This window comes from Cuculus canorus, chromosome 2 (assembly GCF_017976375.1).
Source record: "Cuculus canorus isolate bCucCan1 chromosome 2, bCucCan1.pri, whole genome shotgun sequence".
NCBI lineage: Eukaryota > Metazoa > Chordata > Aves > Cuculiformes > Cuculidae > Cuculus > Cuculus canorus.
Genome location: NC_071402.1, coordinates 53,412,628 through 53,418,627, shown reverse-complemented (window position 1 = coordinate 53,418,627; position 6,000 = coordinate 53,412,628). Strand labels below are relative to the sequence as shown.

Below are 6,000 nucleotides of genomic sequence, written 5' to 3'. Positions count from 1 at the left end.
CCACAATGACTGTAATTCATGTCACTGCTCCCAAACCAGTCTGTGGAGGACTGCAGCTGGAAAATTTGTTCTCTGCAGTGCACTAAGAAAATAACATACCTATCTGCTTGTCCAAAATTACAGTACACCTCCTGTATGCTGTCTGATATGAATTTGTATTCACTCAAGTGAATTTTTAGGTTGATCTTTGTCCAAGCAACTTGTTAAGTGATTCATCTTCATTTTCCTGGTTGCTAACATGTGTGTTCTACAAATATTTTTTCTTAAAACATTTCCATCATCTTATAAATTATTTGATTGCTTTGTGACTTCTAGGAGCAAGAAGTAAAAAGTCATAACTAGGAGTCATCTTCTTTCTTAAAAATATTTTCTACAAACAAAATAATGTGTAAGAGTCTGCTGCTGGCTAACGTATTTCCTGAAATGTGTAAAGAAGAAGTAAGCAACAATAATGTTTCAGAGATGGGAGAGACCATTGACAGAAAATGTAACACCTTTGACATATCATTCTTAATTATCAGGTATTTGAACAACAGTGATTATATAAATATGCATATTTATTCTTCCCATCCACAGTTAGCAATGCAGCAAATAACTGTTGTAACCTTATTACTATGTACAATACGAATGGTAGACAATTAGAAATATTTGTTAGATAATAACATTATCCCTGGAAAAGGAATTTTTGACTTAATGACAATTTCAATACTTCTGTATCAGCCATCACCATAGTATGGGTTTATGTGAGGAACGAGCAGATGGCATCATGATGACGGAGTCGACGGGAGACAAGCACATCCGATGATGATCAACAAGTCTCGATTTATTGATACGATAGACATGCTTTTATAATAGCAGTAATAAGGCTCATACATATTACAAAAGTAAGGCTCATCATTGGTCCGATACAGAGTGTCAGCCCTGCCTCTATTGCTACATTCCTAGGATGTTTGTGGTTTTTCTAGGTCCTGTTTTTATCTCCTGTTATCGCCTAACTTCTTGCTCAGGGAGACTGTGGCCTTGTACGAGGCTGTTATTATTTCACCAGCTGTATTTTCTCACGTCCCTTCTCCTCAAGCCATGTCTCTACAAAAACTCTCCACATCATGAAATGCATCTCTTCTGCTGTTGGGTTTGTATAATGTCCTACTCATCTTTTTCCATTGGATGCATGATGTGCTTTTCACCCACAATAGCTGGCTTCCTCTTTGAGCCTTTTGAACCTGTTAGTGAAACAGCAAAAATAATTGATAACTTGAGAATGAAAAAAACCAAAGAGAGGAACAGTGTTGTAGGAGCATACCCTGTGAAACCATGAAGCATCGACTATAAAACTTTTCCAAAGAGGGTTAAAGAGTAAACAGGATGCTGCAGTGTTTTAATAACCTGATTGTACCTGTTCCTGAAACAGTCAATTAAGCTGTATGCTCAGCAAAACGGTTATTGTTCCATAATATTGCTCCACAGTAGTGCTTGATTTCAAAAGAAAACAAAACTGCCCCAAAGAAACTCAGAGCAAACAAGCATATTGGTCAGGAAGCAGGAAAAAAACAATGGATAATTGAAAACAGTAAGATGTTAACACATAAAACTCACACTACAGTGGATGAAGAAAGGACTAGAAGAATTAGAACAGATAAGTGTTTGGCACTTATTCTCTTCAAATTTTTACTAAATTAGAGTAAGTAGCATCTAAAATGGCTGGACGTCAGTGTTTGTAGAAATTAACTATACAAAACTACCAAAAGAATATCCAATAATAGCAAATGTCATGCAAACAGTATTATGCATTTTTATACATAATCTGTTGGAGGCATTAGCTGAATGTTTCTCCGGGAAATGCTTTTGCTACCAAGTAAAATGCAGGAATGTAAGTCTAAGCTAAAAAAAGGTGAAATATCATGTAATGAATTGTTAAGTGCATGTTCTCTGTCATTCTTAATAAAAACTGTTCAGTGAAACAACAACTAAGATGAAAAGATGTAGAAGTAAGAACAAGTGGTGAATGTCACAGTACTTTACTTCAAGTATTAATGTAGGCATCTAAATACAAGCTAGTCAGCTAAACACCTATTATGGTGCAGAAGAGAAATGAGCACTTCTAGAGCAGCTTTCATCTCATCCCAATTTAGAAGTATGCATTCCATTTTTTTTATAGAGGCAAGAAATGAATCCCACCCTTGATAGTTATTTTTCACATATTTGCAGCATCTTATTTACTGCGTTCAACAAAATCTGTGTACCCACATAAATAAGACAGAAATAATTCTGTTTGATTTGATTTCAGTAACCATAAAAGCATCGATGCTAAGCTCAGCATATGTGCTGGACAGAGGGACAATGGAGGGGAGAAGGTATATAAGAAGAAATGTACTTACAACAGAACAGCTTAAAAGGTTGATCTGCATGGAATGGAAAACAAGGCATTTTCAAGGACAGCCAGTTATCCAGAGGAGGAACAAAGCCATGAAGTCTAAGAGAGAGAAATACAAATTATGGAGAGCTAGGAGTACAATTTAAAAATGACCTGCCAAATTTTAATCTTCAGCTTACTGCTTCAAAAATACCATTATTTTAATTATACTGAGCAGTGAACTGTAGAGGAATATGAAGTAGTTTTCCATCATTTGAGAAAAAAACAGCATGAATAAACTCAGTGATATTTATTTGTTTAAAATGATCTATTGCCATGTCATCAAGCTTTATTTATTAAGTCCTTGCTGTCTAGATGAGGTCTCCAGTCGGTGCTGTCTGTAATGTTTCACAGCACTCCGTAATTTTCTTCTTTGGCTAACCAAAGGGCATGTTCCACAGTTATAATAATTATGTACATTATGCAGCTTACTTAGACCAGTACAAATAGCAGCAAATGCCACTTAATTCAAAGCCGTTCTTCTACAGTAAGGACGGTGTGAGAGTATTCAGAAAAATTACTATGTAAAATTACAACTAGTTTATTCAACTGAGTAGACAACATATGCATTCATACTTGTAACTTCATTAATGCCAGAAATAAGTATTGTATTCCTTTCCTGGGTCTTGTGTGCATTTATGAATAAATACAATAGTGGGAATATAAGCTAGTTCTGTTCCAACTTTTATGTAGTTATTAGTATAAATGACTAATCAAACTTCAGCCATCTAGCACTTAGACATCCAAACTGATCAATACAAGAAAATATCAGACATCTAGACCGTTTCAATAACCATCAAACCTCTCAGCTTTCTTAACCTAGCTGCTTCAAGTAGCTAGGTTAAGAAACAACACATCCTGAAATTAAAGAACGATCCCCTGAAGGTTTCTACAGTTATTAAAGGTAGATTGGACAACAAGTGTTGACTAACCTTTAAAAGGTTGAAATAAAATGAGAGGAGTGTCTCTTAGATCGTGCTCCTGTAAGCTGTAACACTATGGTTTATCACTGTACTTATTTGAAGCCACCGGGGAGAAGGGCTGTAGGTTATGTCTTTAAAGGCTGAGAGTCCAAATTCATCACAAGGCCAGTATAAATGAGCTGGAAGGCAAAAAAACTCAGCCAGTTTGACATGCTGGCATTTCAACTGATTGAGTAAATTCGACATTTTAAAAAAAAGCACCATATTTTCGTTTAGAAGCTGCAAAGCCACAACACATTGTGAAAATGTTAGAATAAAAGGACTGTAGTTGCATTTTGTGGACTAAAAATATGAAGAAAAATAAGCACAAAGAGGTCTGAGCAAAACTCTTGATTTTTCCAATTAGAGCAGGTGAAAAGTGTTCTTACCTTTGCAGCAGAGGTGAAAAAGCCATGTAGTGAAACAGACATGCTTATGGGTATATCAACGCTTGGCCATCCTCATAGGGGTATCTCTCAGAGCTATTGCATTTTACAACTAACGATCCTCTTCTAGAAATACATCCTCCCAGAGATAGATAACAGCTGGTTCCAGAAGCAAGTTGAAAATCTGACATCTTAAAGTAAAGAGATCATCACAGCATGCCTGATGCCTATTTTAGGTACAGAACAGCAGCTACATAGCAGAATATTGCTGCCCCACTAAAGAACATGGTGCTAATTACAGTAATTTCAAGGAGGAAATTTCTTAACTCAGGTTAGGTTAAAAAATGTACTGCAAGATGAATGATTTTGTGCACAGCAGTTTCCTCGAGATAGGGCATTTTGATGCTTGGTGAGAGAAAACACTGGATATAAACAATACCCTCTGCTTGTCAGTAAGAACTGTGCTAGGACAATACATTTTTTCTGAGACAAAAAAGCTTATGTGTGTTTATGGTAGATTATACTGCACATATGACAATGTTTCTTTATTTCATTCGTAAGAAACTTGTAGTTCAGTAAAAGCTTTCTGCACATTTAGTTGCAGGTTAGATTATATTTTAGAGTGCAACTGTGGATTCATGAAATACTTAAAACATCTGCAGTGGAGCAAGAACAAGTTTCTCTCTCTCTGCTAGATGCCTTTGGAGAGCACTAACAGTACTCAAATATCATAGTTATTCTCAGAGAATTTTCTTTGGGTAGGTAAAGAGCTCTTATGATGGCATCTGAACGCTTCCACCACCACTATGCTCCTAGCAGTTCCCAGTACCCACCTCCTCATCATATCATCATTAACAGCTTTATCATCCTAACAGTCACCAAAATGAATATTTCAGGTAGGCTCTTGGGCTGCCGCTTGCACATGGTTGGCCAGATAAGCACCAAGGCCACCAATGAAGGAGATGGATTATTGAGAGCTGGAGTGCCTGAGGATCAGATACTTGAGGTTTTCCACACACATTCAGCTGCTAAAGGTGTTACCTGTAGTAATGGTAACAAATCCCTACCCTGCCTGTCACCCACTGTGACATCCTCATGTCTGTTTCTAAAAGCTATAACACACAGACAATACCATCTACTGCCCTCTGCTTAGTTTGACCGAGCCAATAGCACCCTGGAAAAATCACGTTTTTAACCTCACAAACTTGTTTGCTAGACTACCAATATGCTGTGTTGCCATAAGGTTTTTGTTAGGATAATAAAGTAGAAACGACCAGCTCTTTTCAAAATAAGTCTTCTGACTGCCAGAAGGATTGCAATAATTACACTTTCCAATGCAAATTGAAAAGTTGACACCAGCATTTGGACTCAAGTTCCCTGCAGAAGTAGGTTTCACAATATGGCAGGAATCTGCTGACTCCAGGGAACCCAAAGGAATTGCTTTTCTCTACAATTATTTGACACATTTATCAGTATGATTTCATGTTTCTGATTCATTGCTTACTAGCAGTAGCTTTTCATGTTGAAAATGGTGTTTGGAAAATTACCACTACCTTTAATTAATCGAGCTGGCTTCTGAGAACTGAAACTTGCCAAAATAGGGGATAATACCAGGCTTGTCTGTGACAAGCTGCAGAAGGATGCACTATGGTTGGAGGGATAGAGTGCTAGTATGGGCCTTCGTGCTGGGGCTGCTGTGATGTAGTTGAGGTCTTGTGGAGATGGGCTGTGGACTCTTAAGGTAGTAGGAGCCAGCAAGGAGACTTCTGTAGAATATCTTAAAGAAAATAGGGTGTTCCACTAAAAAGCTGACGGGACCAACAGCCCAGCTGAAGTGCCTCTACACAAACACATGCAGCTTGGCCACAGACAGAGGTTGGAAGGTACCGTGCTGCTAGAAAGCTATGATCTGATTGCCATTACTGAAAATTGGTAGAACGAATCCCAGGACTGGAGAGTGGCTATCAATGGCTACAGGCTGTTCAGAAGGGACAGACCAGGAAGGAGGGGTGGAGGCGTTGCCCTCTATATCAGGAAACTGATAGAGTATGAAGAGCTGTCTTTGAAGAATAGCTACAAACAGGTTGAAAGATTGTGGGTCAGAAGAAAATTCTGAGGCAACAAAAGGAGCCTTGTGGGTGGTATATACTACAGGCCACCTGATCAAGGAGAGCTCACCAATGAAACCTTCTTCCTCCATCTACAGGAGGCTTCATGCTTGCAGGCTTTAATCCTATTA

General features: G+C 38.0%; 1 long non-coding RNA gene across 1 annotated transcript in view; it reads right to left on the bottom strand.

The window, feature by feature from the left end:
• Positions 1–814: 814 nt before the first annotated feature.
• The window catches only part of LOC128851521 (uncharacterized), a 93,428-nt gene continuing 88,242 nt past the window's right edge, over positions 815–6,000 (bottom strand). Inside the window, exons 3-5 of the long non-coding RNA XR_008448888.1 lie at positions 3,346–3,515; positions 2,379–2,473; positions 815–1,223 (exon numbers count right to left, since the gene is read on the bottom strand). This is a non-coding gene — a long non-coding RNA (uncharacterized LOC128851521). The remainder of the gene's footprint in view (positions 1,224–2,378; positions 2,474–3,345; positions 3,516–6,000) is intronic.